The sequence below is a fragment of the Phacochoerus africanus genome, chromosome 5 (assembly GCF_016906955.1).
Source record: "Phacochoerus africanus isolate WHEZ1 chromosome 5, ROS_Pafr_v1, whole genome shotgun sequence".
Taxonomy (NCBI): domain Eukaryota; kingdom Metazoa; phylum Chordata; class Mammalia; order Artiodactyla; family Suidae; genus Phacochoerus; species Phacochoerus africanus.
Window position 1 is genome coordinate 113,018,716 of NC_062548.1, and position 23,835 is coordinate 113,042,550.

General features: G+C 43.6%; 1 protein-coding gene and 1 non-coding gene across 2 annotated transcripts in view; both read left to right on the forward strand.

Annotated features, from left to right (window-relative positions):
• The first annotated feature begins 6,693 nt into the window (after nt 1-6,693).
• Nucleotides 6,694-23,835, forward strand: part of CAPN13 (calpain 13) — an 88,835-nt gene continuing 71,693 nt past the window's right edge. The window contains exon 1 of the mRNA XM_047779230.1: nt 6,694-6,866. The gene's annotated coding sequence lies outside the window, so the exon portion shown is untranslated. The remainder of the gene's footprint in view (nt 6,867-23,835) is intronic.
• Nucleotides 8,635-8,741, forward strand: LOC125128581 (U6 spliceosomal RNA). The gene has a single exon (XR_007135280.1). It is a non-coding gene; the product is annotated as a U6 spliceosomal RNA (small nuclear RNA).

Here is a 23,835-nt window from a genome sequence, read left to right on the forward strand (position 1 = left end):
AGTGCCCCCACACATGAAGGAGTCAGGAGAAAAGGAACCCAGGGAATGAGAAAGAGACTAACGCTAAAGTTCTCAATCCTGGATGCACATTAGACTCACCCGAGGATCTTTTCAACTACATTGCTGGCGGAAGCACCCTTTCTCATCAAGATTCTGCCTTGACTGATCAGGGATAGGGCCTAGGCATAAGCATGTTTTTAATCTTCCCAGGTGATTCTAATGCATAGGCACCATGGGGAAGTGTTAGGCTGACAGGTGGGCAGGCAGAGAAAACTAATCTACAAGTTTACTCTGCCCCCTGCTGGACAGACCCTGAGTTACCACTTCCTGGGCCCTGGGCGGGGCTCACAGAAGGGAGACCCACCTCCTGACCCTGTGAAGGCTGGAAGACCCCTCTGATAGCACCAGTGTCCCAGCAGGGCCCTTGTGTGCATGTGATGAGTGGGTGGCCTTTCTAAGTAGTAGACCAGCCCCAACAAGGCTACTACAAGGATCCATTCTCAATGCACGATCCTCTGAGATGCTTGTGAAACCTGTGGATTCTTTGGCCCCACCCCAACCTTCTAAATAGGAATCTCTGAGGTGAGGCTTAGAAATCCTTTTTAACCCCCCTGCCACATCCAATGAATCTTGTGCGCCTGTTTGAGAACTGCTACTGAGAGCTCACTTTCAGGGAAGTTTCTCCTATGCACCAGTTTGCTGATAGGAAAGTTCTGCTGCTTTCCAAAGGAGTGCTCTCCTGCTCCTGGTTCTCTAACACACACTGGCATAGGTGTTCGGGTTCCTGGATGACCAGATCAGTTTGCCAATGAGGATCTGAGCAGAGCCTGAGAATCCTCTTCAGCAAATTCTTTCTTTTTTTTCCCCCCCCTTTTAGCAGATCTGGTAAACATGGCTTGTGAGTTGCCCCCAACATTTTTTTTTGCATTGTGCAATCGAATCAACAGTTTTGCATAATAAAAGGTTAACATGATGAGCAAACAAGAAATGAATAAAGCTTGATTGTTCAGATGCAGAATTTGCCATGGAACACACTGTACTTCACGCTTTGCCCATTGTCTCATGATTGTCCTCTCAAGACGTAAGCATGGCTCTGACTAAGGTGGATAAAAATAGATATTAATAGGCTTGTCTGCCCCACCCCAGCAGCATCTTATTATCAAAGAAGCACAACTATGTCTTTGACCTCCTGTCTTGGCATTTTGGAGTCATAAGTGACATAATGTGACATAATGGAGCTTGACTGAAGTCTGATCTTCTTCTTTTTTTTTTTTTTTTTTGGCTTTTAGGGCTGCACTCATGGCATATGGAGGCTCTCAGGGCTAGGGGTCTAATCAGAGCTACAGCTGCAAGCCTATGCCACGGCAACACCAGATCCAAGCCTCGTCTGCAAACTACACCACAGTTCATGGCAACACTGGGTCCTTAACCCACTGAGCGAGGCCAGGGATCGAACCTGCAACCTCATGGTTCCTAGTCAGATTTGTTTCCACTGTGCCACAATGGGAACTCCTGATGTCTGATCTTGCTAAGACCCCTCTGTGTAGTCCTCAGACACAGTACTTGACAGCTTTAACTTCCTCATTTGGTTACTTAGTAGTGGCACCAGCATCCATAATAATGAAATGATTTTGATCATCTTTCATAGAGAGTGTGTCAGTGGACAGTTAGCAGTCCCATAAAGAGTGCTGTGCAGACTTTTCTGCTGGTTCAGATGCAGGGTTTCCTTTCCTCTTTTTCTCTAAGCACGCCCACTGCTCTCATTCCCACCCCAACCCCCCACCAAAGATTCATTTATTTGCTCTGTTGTAATTCCTCGTGTTGCCCCAAGACTAGCTTATAAATACAGACACCCTCTTCAGGACATTCCTTTCCTTCCATCCCCCCAGATGAGCATAGGCATCCTTTTAGATAAGTTTCCTTGCTCATTTCATTGGGAGACAGAAGGGGAACCCAGAAATCCACAGGCAGACACTGCACTGGGTTACCCAGCCTCTCCAGAATCATTTACTTAGAGCATCCCTGGAGGTCTCTGCCATCATGCCTGAGAGCCTCTTTTCAGGCAAATGGTTCAAAACTAAGCAGTCCCACCACAGCCCCGTGTGAACTTAGGTTGGTGCTGAATTCACCAGGTTCAGTGAATTTGGGGTGATGCTTTATAGTTCCTGCAAGAAGCTGCTTGTCATCCTTCATCCTGGGCATGCTGCCTCTTCCTCCCTGAGGTCTGCTCACCTCCAAGGTCAATCACTGACTTTTCCCGGGAAGCGTGGTTTCCCACGTGGTTACCAAATGCCCTTCCTCTCTCTTCAAGCCATTCCACACCGACTGTGACCCTTTCTTATCTGTACTTGACCCTACTCCACTCCTTCTTCCTTTTGGGAAGAAGATGGGGTTTTCCACAGGCCCCTGGGGTAGCTCCAGCATGAAAGTAGGGTGTCAGCTTACTCTAACCCACCCCGGTATGTGACTGCCCTAAGCCATCTAGCCTCCAATTTCCGAGAAATCCTTTCCTGGGGATGCAGTCCAAGAAGGAAGCAGTAATAATAGGCTTGTGTCCTATTCCCTCACCTATTTGTGGACTTGGGACGGTTCTGGTCCATGCTTCCTCCTTGGGCTACAATGGCAGTGACCACCTTTGGGCCTGGGTCCACTGCTTTCCACTGACGGAGCTTACCCCGAGGGATGCTGGAACACTAGCGGGGGCATAGCAGTGCCCAGTGACCCTGCCCCAACACAGACACACATCTCTCAGGGCGCTGGTCTCGTGTCCTTTCGTATAAGCAGGACTTGGGTTTCCCCGTTTCCTCTTCCACCGTGGCCACTATATCAGAAGGCAGGGAAGGGATCCACCTTCTTTCCGCCCTCCCCTCCCCCCATCATGAAGGTCTCCACCTGGGTAGCAGAGCTCATTTCTCCTTGGCAAGATGCCTCTGTCTTTGTCACATCAGCAGCGTGTGGCAACACCAAGAATACAATGCCAGGTTCTGTTGGCCTTTCAGATGATACCTAAGTGTGTAGACTTACCTGTTATTGAAACAGAACTGAATAAATGAATGAATGCAGATGAGTTTCACTCCCTTTCTGGACTTTCTCTTTCTCAGTGTCAGGCTTTCCTTCCCAGGCCTGGGGCATCACCCTTACCCTTCCCAGGACAGTCCATAATTTCCACCTTACATGTCCCAACCTCTCTCCTAACCTCATTCCCCTAAACTCCCACCAGCCAGGTACTATGTCTGGTTTTACTAAATAATAGCCGCCCTTTATTGCATAGTTACTATGTATCAAACTTAGTGGTAAACAATTCACCTGCCTTTGCTTTTATATTTTTATTCTCATGATGGCCCATGAGTTAGATTCTGTTATCATCACTATTTTGGAGGTAAGGAAACAGGCTTAGCATTAAGTAGCTTGTCCAAAATTCCATGATAAATAACTGGTAATGCTAGAACACTTTGGTTGGAAAACTTGAATATTTATAATGCTTCTCTTGACCATCATGTTCGATTTGTCACCCATTGCTGTGAGCCTAAGAGCATGGCTTGCCAGTTCCTTATTGTCCAGCATGCAGCCCGAGGCACAGCCCTCAAGCTGCGTAAGCCTGCACTGCGCATGTCTTGGCACTAAGAAAAATAATCTTGCTTTGTTGACTTGACCTTTTCCACCCACAGAAGAATGTAAAAATACATGAAATCTGTTAGATGATCCAATCTGATTACATGGCAAATACTCTGTATACCTGTTTGCCTTACCATAATAATCTCCTTTGTCATATTTTGCAGGAACATTTGATTTAATCCCCTAAATCAACACTAACTTTGTTTTCTGATAAAGGAGGAAGAGATGGAGCTTATTGAATTGCACAAGACTGGGAAGAGTTTACCCTGGGGCTATGCTGGAGGATAGTGATGGGAAGGAGGGGTCCCAGAGGGGCTCTGGGGTTCTGGTCATGTTGTCTCTTACTCTGGGTGCTTTCACTTCATGCAAATCCATCAGGCTGTCCACTTGGGATTTGTCCTCTCTCACCATGCTCACCCCCCACCTGGACCACCTTGCTACCCTCTTCTCTTGGTGGGCTCCCCACCATCTATCACTCCTTAGCGGGGCCTCCCACAACCCCTCTGTCAAGATGAAGTTTCCCTCTGTTACACTCTCATGGATCTGTAAATGCCCTCTACAACCCTGACCACAAGTGACACTATTCAGCTGATTTGGGGGAGTACTTGTTTCCTGTGTGTCTCTTTCACCAGTTTCAAAACAACCGGGGCTTACTTTGTCCCCTGGGCCTCACGCAGTGCCTGGCCCAGCTGGCCACCAAGAAATAATTCATAAAGGAAATGATGGAGTGGGGAGAGGGGGAAGCAGGCACAGAGACAAGAATATATGGGTGGAAGGAAGAAAGTGAAAAAGGAAGAGAGGGCAGGAGGAAGCGTTGTCTCCAGAATCTGGTGTTTTGAGGCAAATACCACAAATATATGTCTATTTTTTCATTAATTATATTCGTAGAACTGTGTGTTTATGATTCTCACTCTATTTTTGGTGAAAGTTCTGACAGAGTGTATTCCCTGGGGTGTAGGCATCCCAGGAAATAAAAATGTGAGGGAGACAAATGAGAATTATAATCCTCACTGCACCGTCAATTAAGGCTCAGAGAGGATGGGACTTACCCAAGTCAGCCCAAAATTGTAGAACTGGGGTCAAAACCTAGCCATTGAGGCATTCCCACCGTGGTTCAGCAGATTAAAAATCCAACTAGTATCCATGAGGTTGCAGCTTGGGTTAAGGGTTTAGGATCCAGCACTGCTGCAAGCTGCAGTGTAGGTTGCAGATGTGGCTCGGATCCTGTGTTACTGTGGCTGTGGTGTAGGCTGGCAGCTGCAGCTCTGATTCAACACCTAGCCTGGGAACTTCCACGTGCTGTGGGTGTAGCCCTAAAAAACAAACAAATAAAACCACCCAGTCATCACGTGACCCCACCTCATCCACTGAGCTGCCTCCCACGGGAGGTGGTCCAAGCCACTTCACAAATGCTCTGGCTCTTCGTTCCATGCCCCAGGTCCCGCCTCTTCCCAACCATCACAACGTGCAGATGGATCCAGTCACCTCAGTTCCTGGTGATTCCCACATTTTTTCTTGCTTTACCTATTTCATCGTCCTTGCCTATGGGAGTGAAAAATGTTGCCTTGCAGCCATCAAGCAGCCCTCAACCACCACAGCCACCCCAGGTGGTGTACTCCGAGGGAATTGGGATGGGAAAGCATGGGATTCTGGCCCTAGACAGCTGAGGAGCCTGTCAAAGGAATGATTTCAAGAGTTCCCATCATGGCACAGTGGAAACAAATCTGACTGGGAACCATGAGGTTGCTGGTTTGATCCCTGGCCTTGCTCGGTGAGTTAAGGACCTGGTGTTGCCATGAACTGTGGTGTAGATCATAGATGCAGCTCGGATCCTGTGTTGCTATGGCTGTGGCATAGGCTGATGACTAAAGCTCTGATTAGACCCCTAGCCTGGGAACCTCCTAGATGTGGCCCTAAAAAGCCAAAAAAAAAAAAAAATCCAGAAATAAGGAATGATTTCAATGAGCCCAGACCCTTGCATCTTCCCATACAGAGAGAAGCACTAAATTCCTTAACTTGAGATATCTGGTTTTCTTTTTTTTTTCTTTATTTTTTATTTTTATTTTTTTTAATTTTTTTGTCTTTTTGCCATTTTTTGGGCCGCTCCAGTGGCATATGGAGGTTCCCAGGCTAGGGGTCGAATCGGAGCTGTAGCTGCCGGCCTACACCAGAGCCACAGCAGCAAGATCTGAGCCACATCTGCGACCTACACCACAGCTCACGGCAACGCCGGATCATTAACCCACTGAGCAAGGGCAGGGACCGAACCCACAACCTCATTGTTCCTAGTCGGATTCGTTAACCACTGCGCCACGACGGGAACTCCCTGGTTTTCTTTAATTAACAGTTCTCTTTGATATTCTGACTACCTGGGCTTTGTTGCAAAAACCTATACACCCTGGCTCCTCAGAGCTATCTCAGAGGCGGCCCTCTGGCTTAAGTCTTCAGGAAGATCTCCAAATGAAACGGAATTCTCAACTTTGAGGCTATGCGTTTTTTTCAGTTGACCCCCATGATGTAGGGTGAGCCATGCTGTTAGGGTTCTGCAGTCAGGAAGCCTCTGCTTTCTGCGCCTCATCCCTTTCTCCACGATCCATTAAGCAGGGTTGAGGCAGAAACCTTCCCCGGGTCTCTCCATGCCCTCGGGTTAATGGGCTCTGCATTTATTTGCAGAAAGAAGATGCTCTTTCTGCAGAAAAGCCCATCTGAAGGGATTTGCTTTGAGCGTCTGCACTTGATGTGGTGATGGCATGTCCAGCGTGAGAATGAGGCGCGAGGGAGGGCCCTTCCCTTCTTCTCTCAGCATATCCTCCAAAGTAAAAAAGAAAGAAATGGAATTATCTGGGAACAATGTAAGACCACAACTCAGGCAGCCAAGAAAGACAACGCTGGGGCTCTAGGAAGTATGATAGGAGCAGGTGGAGAAAGGCTTGGGGTGGAGCAAGTCTTGGGGAAGACTTCCAGTTAAATCCAATATCCTCACCTGGAGGCACCCTGGCCACAGGCTGGAGTCATTGTTTAACTAAGGTGGAGCACACCTGCTCTGCCCATATAAGGAAGAGTCTAAGGGGAAGAAGCAGGCAACAGTAGCGCTGCCCAGACGGACCGCCAGCCCTTTCTCCAAAGTGACTGCCACTGTCCTGGCCACCAGTCCCCTGCGCCCTTCTCCATCCTGCAAAGCTGCTGCTGCTGAGCTGTGGGGCCCACCCTGCAGGAATCCTGCCGACTAAGCTCCGTCATCTGGGAAACAGGTATAGTCTGAGTGGTGACCTTCCAGGGCTTTGGACCAAGACGGTGCTTTGAACTTTAGTGAGCATGTAAATTTCCCCAGAGTGTGCCTTAGCTCTGTACTCTGACTCTCCAGAGATGTGTATTCAGTAGCTCTGAAAAGCAGTTATCTTTGATGCAAAGAGTCCAAGGACAAGAATTAAGCAAACAAGGGCAAAGGGTGAGTTGACTAAGATAACCTAAACTTTGCACATTTCCTACAGTGAGAGATCCCTCCATCCCTGAGTCACCTTGGCTTTCTTCTTATTCCATTACCACCTGGGGGACTGTCATAAAGTTACCCTAACGGCAGGAACCATGTCTTTGCTCACCATTGTGTAGTTTCTGACACACAGTTGGTGGTTAATATTTGCCCAAGGGAGGAGTTGGGCCTGGGGTTTGCCTTTCATTTTCTAATGACCTGAATTAATAATTTTAACAATTGGCAAAACTACTTTCATCACAAAAGGCCGAGCAACACTTTGGAGATTCAGATGCTTCCTGTTGCCTTAAAGCTGTTTCCCAGTCAATGCTTGTGCTGCTGTGGTTGCAAAAAGTTGTGGACTCTTTGAGATGTGACTCTGTCACCAGGGAGACAGAGCCCCAGCTGTGTTGCATGAACCCAAGTTAACCAGGTTAGAATGAGTACAGATATTTTTCCTCCACAGTTACAGTTGACTTATGACCCACTAAATGCCCTGTTTTTGCCGGGACAGAAACAGCACTTTGATGACTCCCAGATGGCATGATCTGAACCTTCCATCAGCAGAGCTTCTTGAATTGGCCCACCTGTACCCAATTGGACCTAAACTTTGTTTTTATGGGTGACAGCTACAGGAGGGTTCAATTATTAGCATATTGGTTTTTGAAGATGTAGTAATCTACCAGTTGTCTAATAGGCAAGAATTTTATGTAATGTAACCTCCTTATCCCCAGTTTGCAGATGGAATAAGAAAGGTACCTAGTAAATGATTTTCTGCTAAGCAAGATGCAAATGAGAGTTGGGTTATGTTGTTCCTGGCACACTGTATGTTTCCAGAAACTTGTCTGTGTCTTCTACATTGTCCAATTTGTTAGCATATAACTATTCATAGTATTTTCCTTTTTTTTTTTTTGGTATTTCTGCAGTATTGCTTGTTAATTCTTTTTTTTTTATTTTGTTTACTTGGATCCTCTCATCTTTGCGAGCCTGGCAAAAGTTAATCAATTTTGTTTATCTTTTCCAAAAAAACAAACAAAAAAAACCAGCTCTTGGTTTCATTAATCTCTTCTATTATCTTTTTGATATGTTTTATTTACTTCCTCTCTGATTTTCATGTCTTTCCTTCTGACTTCGGGCTCTGTTCATTCTTTTTCCAATTTTTTTAGGAGGTAGGTTAGGTTGTTTGACATGTTCTTGCTTCTTGAAGAACTGTATCACTGTGTACTCCCCTCTTTGAACCGCTTTTGCTGTATCTCATAGGTTTTTTGAGTGTTGTGTTTCCATTTTCATTTGATTTGGCGTATTTTCTGATTCCCTCTTTGATTTCTTCATTGGTAAGATTCAGTGAATGATTCACTGGAAAGAATGCTTTGGAAGAAAAGATACTAGTAGGAAACATACAAATTAATGGTCATCCTACTGCCTCTGAGGGCTTAGTCTCTGCCTAGCACAGCTTGATGCTACCATTGTGTGTTCTCTGATATTATAATTTGGGCATGTTACATAACCTCTCTGGGTCCCAGTTCCCTCATCCCTAAAACATAACAATAGTGCTCGCTTCGGCAGCACATATACTAAAATTGGAACAATACAGAGAAAATTAGCATGGCCCCTGCGCAAGGATGACACGCCAATTCATGAAGCATTCCATATTTAAAAAAAATAATAACAATAGCATCTGTCTAGATAATATATGTAAAGTGTTTAGCATTGCCTGGCACATGGTAAGTGTTGAAAACATTTTAGTTGTAACTGTGGATATTATTTGAGCCTGGGTTCTCTACAAAACAAAGTTTGAGGAAAAGGTGAAGTGCTAAGCTTCACTGGGAGGGGCAATACCAGGGCTGTGAGAGTGAGGGAAATGGGACACCCTGAAGAAACTCTGTGAGGAGAGGAGGATGGGAAGTAATTCAAAGTGACATGCCTCCCATCTCTCTTCACGAAGAGGCATGGGCTGCTTGCTACTTGGCTAAAACAGGACATCTGTGTTCTAGCTTTGCAGAAATAACCTTGCCTTGGAATAGTCTACGTGAGAGAGGTGAAAGAGGAAATTTACATGTGGGCTCCCTTTTGTCTCCCATCTCTTACTGGTCAAAGTTTGCCCCATGGGTCATTAATGCTTCTGAACCACTGGCTTGTGCCCTCTGGCTGCATGGCAGCCACTGGGAAACCCCAATCCTCCTCCATAAGGCTTGGCACCTCATCTGAGTTCAGGAGTGGTCAGAAGAGCCACTTATTTGCCCACAGTCAGCCCCCAAAGAGAGCTCAGAGTCCCAGAGACCAAGAGAGTCTGAGATAGCACATAAGATTAGTCCATTACAGATCAAAGTATCATTATTTGCAGGACACTGGGCAAGGCACTAGCATTTCCTGATCCTAGGAAGGCACCTCTTTCTCCCATGAGATGACCATGAAGGAGTTCTGGGGTAGACTGGGCCATCCCATCTCTCCTCAGTGTTGGGAGGAGGTCAGACTGAGTGCATCCTTCAATCTCCCAAACCTTTACAATGCAGACCCTGCCATTGACAGACAGTAAGAAAGCCATGGCCATGCAAAAAACTAGAGCAGAATCAAAAGGAGAATACTGTGTTTTGTTTTGTTTTTTGTTTTTGTCCTGCCACCCTTGGGGACTCTCTCTCGGATAAACACGGTACATGGAACACCAATTCCAGGAGCTGCTGCTGGGAGCTCCTTGATGCAAAGATGATCAAAAGCATGAGTGAATATTGCCTTCTGCCTTCCCCTCTTTGAAAAGTCATGATTCAGTCTGACATATAAAGGCCCAAATAAAGAAACAGACTGAACCGAGTGCATCAGCACCTCCCGTACCCCACGCTGGTTGGAAGCATTGCTTTGGATCGTGGGGACCCTGGGTTTGATCACCATCTCTGTTCCCAAATTCTCCGGAAGCGCTTCTCTGCCATGGACGGCTTCTTACTTAGCACACACCTTTTGAATAAAGAATTCTGTAATAGAATGTGAGGACATGCAGGCTCACTAATCTATGAAGCTTGCTCTCCCAATAAACAACCAGGAGAGTTCAGCCAGGCATTATTAAGATAGCTGAAGAAAGTGATCCCTAAGGAGCCTTCCAACCCCCTTGTAATCCACGAGGCTCATGTGGAAAGGCAGCAGCAGGTCATCTCATGCAGCTCCTGAGTTGCCCCAGGAGCAATCGATTTAGCTAATAAGTGCAAATATTTGAGATGATGTAGGGGTGTGGAAGTAAAGGCTTGCCTCACTGCTTCCCCCTCTGGTAAGGTCTCTCTGAGATGTTTTGTGTACCAAGGCTAATGATCAGGGTGGTGGGCTGTCCCTGAGTCCTTGGGCTAGAGGACAACTGTAGCATTGGGGCTAAAATTCTTACTCTGCTAAGTCGGCCACAAGAGACCCTTAAAATTGAAAGTGGCCAAGACTTTTTTGTTTGATTTCTCTCTGAAAGTATGGTCCCTTGGTTAGTACTGCCCCCTGGTCACTGGCTAGGTCAGCCCTGCCATGCCAATGAGTCCAGCCCAACCAGGAACTCCCAGGCAATGCAGAGAACTGAGCCAGACCCCATCACCACCTGGGGACTAGACAGCCTGGGGCCCATCTCCATCAGAGCTGACCACACACCCGCCTTCAGGCAGCACAGCCAATGACCCACATCTGGATCTGATTGGCTCTCAGCGCCTGAGGTCAGAGGTCCCAGGAACACGTCCCCTTGTCCTCTTAGCCAAGAGTCCTGCCTTCTCCTGAGTCTAATCCTTAGCTAAGAGGCTGCCAACCAGCTGAGCTACATCATAAAGCTCCAGCTCTAAAATCTCCAGCTTCCTTTTAGGAACCAAAGCAAATTCCTCTGGTATTGGCCTGGGGAAAAATTCAGGGCAGAGGCATTCAGGATGGGCTGGCTTCTAGGATGCAGCCAGGTGCCTCAGAGTCCATCCTGGTCCAGCGCTGCCATCTCCCTCTGATGCTCTTTCAGAACCCTGCCTTCCTCCTTTATCCAGATGGGCACAGGATCTGCCTGTGACTCCCTGCCCCCTCACCTGTTCCGGCCTGTAGCCCAGGCAGCAGGAGGGAGGCCAAGGTTGCTGTGGCAGTGTCTCCATCCCATCTCAGGCTGGGGGGATGGAGGCAGTCCCTCTCCCACCTGGCCTGTCCTTCCCACCACCTCCCCTTCAGAACCCCCCCTTAAAACGGGCTCCTAGACCATTTCTGCTCCTTTCTCTGCCTATGGTCTCTCCTTTTTACCCCAGCCTCCACCTTCAAAGGCTCCAGCCTTCTTGGAATTTTTTTTTTTTGTCTTTTTTTGTTGTTGTTGTTGTTGCTATATTTCTTGGGCCACTCCCGCGGCATATGGAGGTTCCCAGGCTAGGGGTCTAATCGGAGCTGCAGCCACCGGCCTACGCCAGAGCCACAGCAACGCGGGATCCGAGCCGCGTCTGCAACCTACACCATAGCTCACGGCAACGCCGGATCGTTAACCCACTGAGCAAGGGCAGGGACCGAACCCACAACCTCATGGTTCCTAGTCGGATTCGTTAACCACTGCGCCATGACGGGAACTCCACTTCTTGGAATTTTTAAGGGTGGGGGCGAGAAATGATGAAGGAAGGGGCATGGAAATCCTAGGGGCTTTAAACCCCCCTCAACCTGCTTTTCATGCACCTGCTTATCCACACATGTTCACACACGTTCACACGCAGAGTTGTATTCTGAATTCACTCTTTCATGATGCTCTTCATCAGATTGAACTCAGAAAGCTCTTGTCTTCAAAATACTTCTGCCCTCCCATGGGGCTGGCCCGTGCCCTATCCCCAGTCCCTCAAGCCTGACCCCAGCCACTTGGATGGAAGTTTGTCTTCACAACAGTCTCAGAGCAAGTAGCCTGGCCTGGGCCTTCTTGTGCCAGGCTATCATCACATGCCAGAGCTGGTGGGATAAGGCTCCCTTACAGTGCGTGGCTGCTAGTGCCACTGTACCTCTCTCCGCAGCCCCCTACCCCCACACCACGGGGCAGGGGGTGACAGTAGCAGAACCAGGCTCCAGGCCTCTGCCCACTCCCCTCTCTGGCCTCCACAGGCCTGAGATGCCCAGAGGTGGCCAGGCACAGACTGGAATGCCCAAGGTCCACCTGCTGGTACCCTTTTCTGTCCCCTGAGTATAGACAGAGGCATCACCCTGGATCTTCCCTTGTGGGTCTGTTCCAGAGAGGGGGGCTTCACAGAACCTCATCACAGAGACTCAGCCGCTACGCATCTCTTCTCTGGGGGAGACTTGAATGCTTGCCTCTGGAGGGGAGAAGACAGGTGTTTGGGTACAGTTTGGGTGCCATCATATGCTGGAGTCGCAAGTGGATGCCTTTCGTTCCTGGACTTTGTCCGCATCTTGGCCCTCTCGTTCCTCTCACTCTCTTCCTCACCATGTCCATCTCCCCTGGAGGCTGTCCTGTCTTTGTCTCTCTGCCCCACTCCGTCTGGGTCTCCCCATCCCACTCCTTGTCTCTGTCTTATCCATTAACTCTTTCTCTTTGTCTCACTTCGCCGAAAGCCTAAGAAGATAGGCGGAGAGGAAAGCCTTTAAGAATGCATTGATTGTCTAAATGTGGCTCCAACTTTCAAAGAAATTTTTTTTTTTTTTTGTCTTTTAGGGCCACGCCAGTGGCATATGGAGGTTCCCAGGCTAGGGGGCGAATCAGAGCTGCAGCCGCAGCCTACACCACAGCCACAGCAACACGGGACCTGAGCCACGACTGCGACCTACACCACAGCTCATGGCAAGGCTGGATCCTTAACCCACTGAGCAAGGCCAGGAATCAAACTCGTGTCCTCATGGATGCTAGTTGGGTTCACCAACGACAGGAACTCCTCCAAAGAAATTTTTTAAGGGCCCTAAACTCAATGCACACAGTGCCTGTCTCGTCCTCTCTGGTTTGTGCCGCTGGGAAGCGAGCCGTCTGGAACAACCTGGGGAATATGGGTTGGAAATTGTAGCTCTTAAGCAGATTATACTTTGATATATGACAGGCCCCAGCTTCCTAAATCCCCCTAATTTGCTTAAGAAGGAGCTTGAATTAGCTAAGTGGGAGTATATCCTCTCTTCACAGAGGGGAAAAAAACCATGCCCAGAAATCCAAGATCATACCAAGTATTATATGGTGTTTCTGGGGACACATATCATTATAGAACCAGAAAGAAGGCTCTGCCTTGTCCTCAGAATACATCGACAGTCTGCTCAGGAACTTTCTAGGCCTCTTTGTGATTGAATGACATGGAAAAACACTTCAGGGGTGGGAAGAATTGTTTCATGAAAAGGCATTTCCTTTTTTGTGTTTGCACATGATGAGCCTAACTTAACTGCAAGGAATACTGTGTTGAGTGGGTTCCTGTTTATCGGCCTGTCCAACAATATCAGATAGAGTCCATAAGCAGAACATTCTCAGGTCCAAAAACACAGAGACAGAGCATGACAGCTGCAAAGCACTTAAGAGGAAGTCCTGCTTTCTCAGTGTTTCAAATGGGAAACTGAGGCCAGAGGAGAAGCGAGGCTCAGGGCTTTGTGGAGCAGCCCACACTCCCTTCTGCCAGGCAGGTGCTCCCTTCATTACCCCACAGGGTGCCCTGGGAGGGACTCACTGGCTGAGGTCTCTGTGTCCCCCGAAGAAGTCAGGTCTACATGGCGAGGCCACCAACAAGAAGAGGGTAGGGTGGCACCATCTATGGGCCACGCAGAGCGATTTCTGCTTCCTGCCCTCCTGCCAGGCTGTTCTCCTTGGCAGTTGGCCTACTGAACCCAGAGTCACTGTCAAGCAGTGGATAGTTCTATTCAAGCCCTCACTCCGCTGGCTTCTGTTCCTCATCTGGGAAGCTTTGGCACTCTCTAAATCTGAGACCGCAGGGGAGCGTTCTTTCATGACTCCCTCTCCCGTGGCCCTGGCTTAGAGATTATCTTCGACCCCACTAAGCCCTAGTGGAAGGACGGCAAGATGCCCCTTGGCAGTGACCAGGACAAGCTTTGCTTCCATGCCAGATCACCAGCCTTGAAGCTGGGTCCTGGGCAGGTGTCTATTCCAAGTGCTGTCCAAATGCATCTGGTTTGATCTCAAGCCTCAGTTTCCTCTTCTGCCGTGAGAGCCCTTGCCCTGTGTGGTCTTTCTTTGAGGCTGCCTTTCTGGGGGCCACAAGCCCCATTCAAGGCTTTCAGGCCACCAAGCCGGGCAGGGAAACTTGCTGTGATGACTCTGAAGTGGGGTACTGACCCAGGCAAAGCGCTGGTCTAGGTGTTTCGTTCCATTTTAAAACTCAAAATTGATGTTCATTTTCACCTTGATGCCACTTCATACCACCTCTCCTTGAGAAATAGTCAGTGTCTCTCCAACTCACAGTAGATTTGCTTATGCACAAAATTCCTTTTTTTCCCGCTCTTTCTCCCTCCCTCCCACTCCTCCCTCTTTACTCTGTCTCTCGTTAATCTTCTCCCTCCTCTCTCTCTGCTCCTTCTCTCTCATCCTTCTCTCTCCCTCCGCCTCCTCCCCCCTCTCTCCCTCCTCCCCTTCTTCTCTCCCTCCCTCCTCCCCTTCTTCTCTCCCTCCCCCTTCCTCTCTCCCTCCCTCCCCGCTCCTTCTCTCCCTTCCCCTCCCCCTCCCTCTTTCCCTCTCCCTCTCTCTCTTTCCCACAAAGCCCTGAGGTGTGTGAGGTGGTACACAGCTGAGAGTGGCTCACGTGGGGCTTTTTTTTCCGCCAGAGAGCAGTTAAGTGCCTTATTTTCCCCACTCGGGTGGCTAAATTATTCTCGATGTGTTAAACAGTATAATTAAACACATACACACGCCAGTGCGCCAGGTCCCTTCCCCCACCCTTCCTTGCTCCTTGTCAGCAGAGAGCACATCAGCCCCAGCCTTCAAGCTCTGTTAGTTTTAATTTGAGTTGTGGAATTAGTAATGGGTTTTGCCGGAACACTGTTGTGGGAAATAGATCGCTCCTCGTGCGGGGTGTGGGCACCATTTCAAATGAGTATTTGTTAAGGGGAACACCGTCCCTTGTCGTGTTCTGCTACATTACATCAGATTTATTTCCATTGTTCTGAAAAACACCAGTCAGGAGAGAGCTGTGTGCATGCTCCCAGCTGGGAGCAATTGAACACCGCTTCCTGTTTCTCAGTGGATTGAAAACAAGATGCAAACAGAATCTTCCTTTGTTGCTGGGGTGTGCTAAGCTCATCCTGGAGGCACAGTCACTAGGGCAAGCCCTGCACTTGTCACTGGGAGGTCTGTCCTACCATATCACCGGCAGAAAGTGACTGGATGATTTGGTGGCAAAAGGATGATACTGAAGAAAATCAGCTGAGTGGAGAGAACCACAGCAGATCCAGGTGAGAAGATCTGGCCAAAACAGAGATTCTTTTGCACCCACCTTTTATAATCATCTGACTTCAACTGAACTAGTTCCATTGAAGAGCACTCATGCCCGCCTTGCTCTGTAGTTATTCATGCTATTAGCAACTCTTTCCTTTGGTGCTGGCCAAGAAGGCAGCCACTAGCCTTGTGAGGCATTTAAGGGTAAGTTGGGGAGTTCTCATTATGGCTCAGTGGGTTAGGGACCTGACATAGTCTCCATGAGGATGCGGCTTCCATCCATGGCCTTGTTCAGTGGGTGAAGGATCTGGCTATGCAAGGTCACAGATGCAGCTCGGATCTGGTGTGGCCGTGGCATAGTGTAGGCCTCAGTTGCAGCTCTGATTTGACCCTGCCAGGAACTTCCATATGCCACAGGTATGACCATAAAAAGATAAGTAGGTAGATAATGTAAGTTAATTAAAGTTCAGTTCCTTAGTTGTACTTGCCATATTTCAAGGGCTTAAAAGCCACAGATGGCCAGTGGCTATTATATTGGACTCAATTCTGGGGACATAGGTCTACTGTTGGAAGTCCAGGAGATAACTGGCCAATGCCTGCTGTGCCCAAAGGGCCGGGAGTGGGCACCCAAAGAGATCCTGACAGGGTGATGGTCGTGAGACCTTCGGAGGCAGGGAAGCAGCAGGGGGGACCCCAACTGTGGGATCAGAGGTGGTTCAATCGTACTGTCTCAGACTAAGCTTATTCTAGAGGGGTGGAGATCAGGACTGTAGGGCTGGATCTGACAGTCACTCTAAGTCCTTCACTCTCTCTCTCTCCCAATAAATTCTCTCAATAAACATTTTTCTAGATTTCCAACTTCCCAGGAAGTAATCTCTAGGTTCCCTGTGTGCTTCGCTAATGGCATGTTTGTGCCAATTAGAAAAAGCCATCACCTTTTCTCAGTGGCTATAACTGCAAGCCAGGAAACTCCCTGCGAGCAGACTGCTTCCTCTCTGACCAAGCACCCCTTGCTACTCTAAGACCTTTCTTTAGCTACCACTGAGGATGTTACGTACCTCTTGAAATGTGGTCCTCAGAAGTGAACACAGTGGGTTTGATGTCCATGTAAGGCCAAGGGCAGCTCTGTGCAGGGGGCTGAAGCCATCCTGTCTAGAGCAACCCCTTACTGCTGTCTTAGCAGTTCACATTGTGCCAAATTGCTCACCACATGGCCTCTTTAAAGTAGAAAGTCGAGTAAGCCATACCAAATATTTTTGAAATGAAATTTAGCCAAGGCAGATCCCACTCACTGTTTACTTGCACGGTTAACTTTTAAATGTGAAGACAGATTTGCAGTTTCCTTGGTTAAATTCCATCTTCTTGCTTTTGAGTTCTTTTAGAATCTTGATTCTGCCATCTGCTTGGTTAATGGTTTTTGTTTTCTTGCTATTATTAAAAATGTTGAAAGAGTTGAAAAGTATCTTCATTTTCATTTCAACAGCTTCATCTAGAACCAAGATAAAAATGTTAGGACAAGAGTCAGAGTTCTGTGACTATTGCAATGCAGTGATTCCAAGATAATTCAGAATTATTTGGATCTCTGCTTCAAACTGTGAATTATATATATTCTATTTTATTTGTGCCACACTACACTGCACTTCTGTACAATACTATAGGATACAACTTATCCAGTCTAGCGTGCTAGTCTGGCTTTAACATTTTATATATAAGGAATAAAAGGTAATTTTATCAAATACTTTTTAAAAATCAATACTTCTTTATGAATATGTGTATATGTAATATATAACTCAACACATATGATCATGTATATAGGCTTCTCCTGTTCCTCTGAAGTTGGAACTCTATGTTTAGAGGCCAAAAAAAAAAAAGAGGAAAGTTAAGAAATTGATTTTGGTAAGGCTATATTTGCTTCTAGAAATACACACATCATTTCCTAAAGTACTCAAAGTTTTTCTTCGCAAGTCCACTTCGGAATTTTACTCTGAATATCATATTTCTTAAAAATATTATTATAGAGCTATAAAAAGTTTTCAAAATCAGAGATTAAATACATTAATTACAAATAAACTTCCTGTTTTTAAAGAGAGACTCTCTCACAAAGTTTCTTATATTAATAGTCCCATAAGAATTAATATTCAGTTCAGTTAATAAAAATTAAACTTCTAAGCAAAGATTGATAACAGATTTAAATTTGTCCAGTGTGAAGAATATCCGTGTTCATCCAAAGACACTGTAAAGAAAGTAAAAATACAAGCTACTAACTGGAAGAAGATGTTTACAACAATATGACCATCAAAATATGAATATTCAGAGTAAATAAAGAAATTCTACAAATCAATAAGAAAAAAGATACCTGTAGACAAATGGGCATAAGATCTGAATATTCATTTCATACAAGAGGGAATGTGAATGAAGAATAAACATATGAAAGGTGTTCAGTCCTACCAGTAATCAGGGAGACATAAATTATAAGACTGCAAGGAACTGCAATTTTACTCCCTCCAGGTAATGCAAATAAGAATCCTGCCCATATAGAGCATTAGTGAGGAGATAAGGCAGTGGGAACTTGTTTACACTGCTGGCGAGATTATGATTGGTACAACCTTGGAAAATACTGTGGCATTTCATGAAGTTGAATACATGCATACTCTAAACCCAGAAATCCCTTTCAGTGGTTGTACCATTTCACACATGTGCCAGTAGTAATCTGAAAGTTCCAGCTCTCCCACCTCCTCCCCAACACTTAGTATAGTCAGTATTTTTAATTGTAGTCTTTCTAATGTGTGTGTGGTTCTATTTCATGGTAGTGTTAATTTGCATTTCACTGATTATGGTGTGGAACGTTTGCTCGCATTAGTTATTGCCTATTTTTATATGTTGATTGCTAAAGTGTACAAAATTCTTTATGTATTTGTAAGTGTTCTTTATATATTCTGGATGTAAGTCCTTTGCGATGTTTATCTTGTGAATGTTTTCTCTGGTCTCTGGTTTGCATTTTTGTTTTTTTAATGGTGTTTTTCACACTTTTGATGAAATTTAATTTATCCATTTTTTTTCTTCTAAGACTTGTATTTTTAAGTTTTATCAAAGAAACATTACCTATGCCAAGATTGCAAATATTTTCTCTTAAGTTTTCTTTCAGCTGTACTATAATATTAAGTTTTATCTTGAGGTTAGTGATCATTCTGATTTGATTTTTGTGTATGGTATGTAGTAAGAGTTCATTTTTTTCCCCACATGGATATCCTGTTGCACCAGCATTAATTTTTGAAAGACCTTTCTATCCCCATGAATTGCTTTGCAACCTTGTCAAAAGTTAATTGGCCATATATGTTTTGGACTATTTATGAATTTTGTACTCTGCTCCATTAATCTATGTATCTATCTTTTTGCCAAATCTATAGGTTTATAACAAGTATTGAAATCAGGTCAGGTCAGCTAAGCCCTCCAACTTTTTATTTTTTTAATTCCTTGGTTATTCTAGGTCCTTTACATTAGATGTAAATTTTAGAAGCAGTTTGTCAATTTCTAAAAGAAGAGCATGCTAGAATATTGGTTAGGATTGTGTTGAATTCAGAGATTAATAAGGAGAGGATTGCCATCTTGGTAATACTGAGTCTTCAGTTGATGAACCTAATCTGTCTTTCTACTCACACTTGATCTGTCCCTTCATTTATTTAGGTCTTCTGTGATTTTTTTCAGCAATGTTTTGTAGTTTTTGATATAGAGAACTTAGATGTCTTTAGTTAGATTTTTTCCCCAAAATATTTTTAATAAATGCTACTATCTTCCTATTGTTTGCTGCTTGTATCTTGTGACTGTGCTAAATTCAATCATTAATTCTAGTAGTAGTTTTGTAGATTTCCCAGAATGAATTTTCTACAATCTAAATAACAAGGACCATTTTTTTTCTTCTTTCGGATCTTTTGCCTTTTACTTTCTTAATTGAAATGGCAAGGATCTCAGGTACAGTGTTAAATAGAAGTGACAATAGGCATTCTTGCCTCAGTTATAATCAAAAGTGGAAAAAATACTTGTCCATCATTAAGTATGATTTAGCTGTAGATTTTTTTTCATAGATGTCTTTCATCAGTTGGAGGATACTACCTACTTTTTCTAGATAACTCTCCTCTGAGAAGTTTCTACCATAAGTATATGTTGAATTTTGTCAAATAATTCTAATTCAATTACTGGTTTTCTTTTTAGCCTTTTAATATGGTTAATTACAGATTGATTTAACCAACCTTACATCCCTGAAATAAGTACAACTTAATCTTGATGTATTACCCTTTTTCTTTTCTTTTTTTGCACAGTTGGATTTGATTTGCTAGTATTTTGTTAAGGATCTTTGCCATCTCTGCTCATGATGTATATTGACTTGTAGATTTTTTTTCCCTGGAGGATGGATTCCTTTATAAGACTTGGTTGTTAGTGTTATACTAACCTGATAAAATAAATTTAGTGGCTTATCCTTCTTTAGTTCTGAAGAAGTTTGTGTAAGATTAGTGCTATTTTTCAATTGAAGGTATGATAGAATTCACTTAGTGAAACCACCTGCATCTGGGGGTTTCTTCTTGGGAAAGATTTTAATAACAAATTCAATTTCTTTGTTAGATAGAGGGTTATTCAGATTTTCTGTTTCTCCTTGTATCAACTTTGGTAGGTTATATTTTTTCAGAAATTTATCCATGTTGTATAACTTAACAAATCTGTTGGCATTAACTTATTCCTAATAGTTTCTTATTAGCTCTCTAATGTTTGTAAGATATGTGGTGATAACTCCTTTACCAATGATAATATTGGTTGTTCATGTTCTCACTCTTTTATCCTTGCCTAGTTTGACTCTGGGTTTGTCAATTTTGTTGATCTTTTCAAAGAAGCAATTTTTTGCTTTGTTAATATTCTTTACTGTTTTTCTCCTTTATTAATTTCTGCTCTTGTCTTTATTATTTATTTCCTTTATTTGTTTTGTGTTTGCTTATTTCCCTTATGATGTCATCTTTGACTCATGATTATTTAGAAGTGTTTAATTCCAATACTTGGGGTTTTCTTAATATTGTTTCTTACTGCTAATTTTAATTCTGTTAATGGTTAGAGAATATTCTGTGTGATTTGATCCTTGGAAATAACACTGTTTCATGGTGCAGCATATTTTCTATTTTAGTGAATGTATATCATACATTTGAAAAGAAAGTATATACTTCAGCTTATCGATGCAGTGTAGTATATGTGTCAATTATATTGAGATGTATGGTGTTATTCAGATATTCTATGTTTTCACTAACATTTTTTGTCTAATTTGTCAATTAATTCCTGAAAATGCATGCTGAAATCTCTTAATGTAATTGTGGAATTATTCCTTTCTCCCTTTAATTCAAAGTTATGGTTAATATATTTTCAGGTTCTATTATTAAGTGCCTACATATTTATGATTTCATTTTTTCCTGATGTATTTTTTACCAATATTAAATGCTCTGCTTTGTCACTGGTAACACTCTTTGTTATGAAGTCTAACTGATCAGTCTATTAACATCCACCCCAGCCTTCTAATGCTTACTGTTTGTATGGTATTATTTCTTTTTATCTGTTTGTTTTCAAATTATTTGTGTCTTCATATTTAAAATGTGTCTTTTATAGGTAGCATATAATTGAATCTTGCTTTTTTATCTATTTTGTCAGTCTGTCTTTTACTGAAATCCAGTTAACATTTAATTATTAATATGGTTGGATTTAGGTCTATTTTGTTTGTTTTATCCACTATTCTGCCTTAATTGATTTCTGTTGATTATTTGAATATGTATTTCATATTCCATTTTAAATTAGTTGCTGGGTTTTGGTGATATCTCTTTTTACTATCTTGTTAGTAGTTATATAGAAATTAGAATACACATACCTAACCTTTCACATTCTATTGTATCACTTCATTGTAAAATACAGAAAATATAAACCATATAGATCTCTTTAATTTTCTTCCACTGTTCCTTATGCAATTACTGTCATATAAATTATATCTGCATATATTTGTTGCCTCTCCCAATAATTTTATAATTTTTTCTATAAATACTTATATGTATTTTAAAGAATTAATGGAAAAAGGTCCTATATATTTATTCAGATATTTACTATATGCCATTTCTGAAAATTCAATTTCCCTGTTATTATTGCCCTTCAGATTAAAAAACTTCCCTTGTCATTTCTTCTGAGGCATGTCTTTGCCTGATACCTCTTAGTTTTTGTTTATTCTAAATGTCTTTACTTTTATTCCTGAAATTTTCACTGGATATAGAATTCTACGTTGACATTTCTTTCTTTCAGCATGCTAAAGTTATTCCACTCTTTTCTGTCCTCCATGGCTTCTGATGACCATCCTGTCATTATTGTCACCATTGTTCCCTTCTATTTAATATGTTATTCTTCTCCACCTTCTTTCAAGATTTTTTTCTTTATCTTTGGTTTTCAACAGCTTGATTTGGAAGTATCTAGTCATGGTTTTCTTGACTTTTCAAGTTTCTTTTTTTCCTTTCTTTTCTTTTTTTTCTGGCCACACCTGTGGCATATGGAAGGTCCGAGGCTAGGGGTTGAATTGGAGCTACAGCTACACCACAGCCACAGCAATGCAGGATCCAAGCCTTGTCTGCAACCTACACCACAGCTCATGGCAACACTGGACCCCCAAACCCACTAAGCAAGGCCAGGGATCGAACCTACATCCTTATGGATACTAGTTGGGTTAGTAACCCTCTGAGCCACAATAGGAACTCCCAAGAATGTTGATTTTTTTTTTTTCAAAGCAAGAATTAACCTGATTAAGCTCAGACTATATGTTCTAGCTCACCATCTGTGGGAAGTGATTCAAATCTTACTTCATTTATTTAACTCCTGGTGTGCTGGTCTGGATCCATTCCAACCTTAAGAAATTTATATCAGCTAATATCCAAAATATAAATAGCACATATAATTTAATATCAAAAAAGACAACTCAATCAAGAATTGGGTGGAAGACTTAAATAGACATATCTGCAAAGAAGAAATACAGATGGCCAATAGACACATGAAAAGATGCTCAACATTGCTAATTATTAGAGAAATGCAAGTCAAACTACAATGAGGTATCACCTCTTACCAGTCAGAATGGCCATCATTAAAAAGTCTACAAATAACAAATGCTAGATAGTGTGTGAAGAAACAGGAACCCTCCTACACCATTGGTGGAAGTGTAAATTGGTGCAGCCACTATGGAAAACAGTATGGAGGTTTCCTTAAAAACTAAAAATAGAACTACCATATGATCCAGCAATCCCACACCTGGGTATATCCAGAAAAGATGAAAACTCTAATTTGAAAAGGTACATGCACCCCAGTGTTCATAGCAACCCTATTTACAATAGCCAGGACATAGAAACAACACAGGCACTCATCAACAGATGATTGGTTTAAGAAGATGTGGTATACATGTAGGGTGGAATGTTGTTCAGCCATAAAAAAAGAACAAAATAATGCCATTTGCAACAATATGGATGAACCTAGAGAATGTCATACTAAGTGAAGTAAGTCAAAGGAAGGCAAACATTATATCACTTATATGTGAAATCTAAAAATTAATACAAATGAATCTATATAAAAAATAGAAACAGACTCAGGGACACAGAAAACAAACTTATGGTTACCAAAGTTGAAAGGAAGGGGGGAGGGATAAATGAGGAGCATGATTTTAACAGATACAAACTACTATATGTAAAATAGATAAGCAAAATGATTGACTGTATAGCACAGAGAACTATACTCAATATCTTGTAATAAGCTATAAAGGTAAAGAATTTGAAATATATATATATATATAACTGAATCACTTTGCTGTACACTTGAAACTAACACAACATTGTAAATCAACTATACTTCATATTAAAAAAAAGAACTTTATGCAACTCTGCCATTTTTCTAGCTCCTCCTCTGCCATTTTTCTCACTAGACCCAAGAGATGCCCCAGAAGCAAGACTGATTTTTATTCTGAATACCAAGTAGACCTTTTATATTTCTTTCTTTATCAAGCCAACTGAGCCATCTTCTGACTTTGTTTGTCTTACAAAGTGAGGCATGTAGGATATAGAAGAAAAGAAATAAGCCAAAGAGCCCTCCCCAAAGTGACAGGTTGGAGAATTGGTTGGCCTTTTCTATTACACACACAGTGAAATGTTGTCAAGTGCTATAAACCCTTCCTGCCTGAGAAATTGAGTCTACAGGCTGTTCCCGGCAAAGCCATAAGTAATTCAGAGAGTGGAAGGTGAATCCTGTAGGTGTGAGGTCTGTGTATGTAGAGGAGGCTCCCCTTCCAGCCTGTCTTATCTTTTCCCCATCAAGATTCTCTTCCTTCCCGCAACAGGAGACTACCTCCTCTGGCAGCAGCCACCCAGGC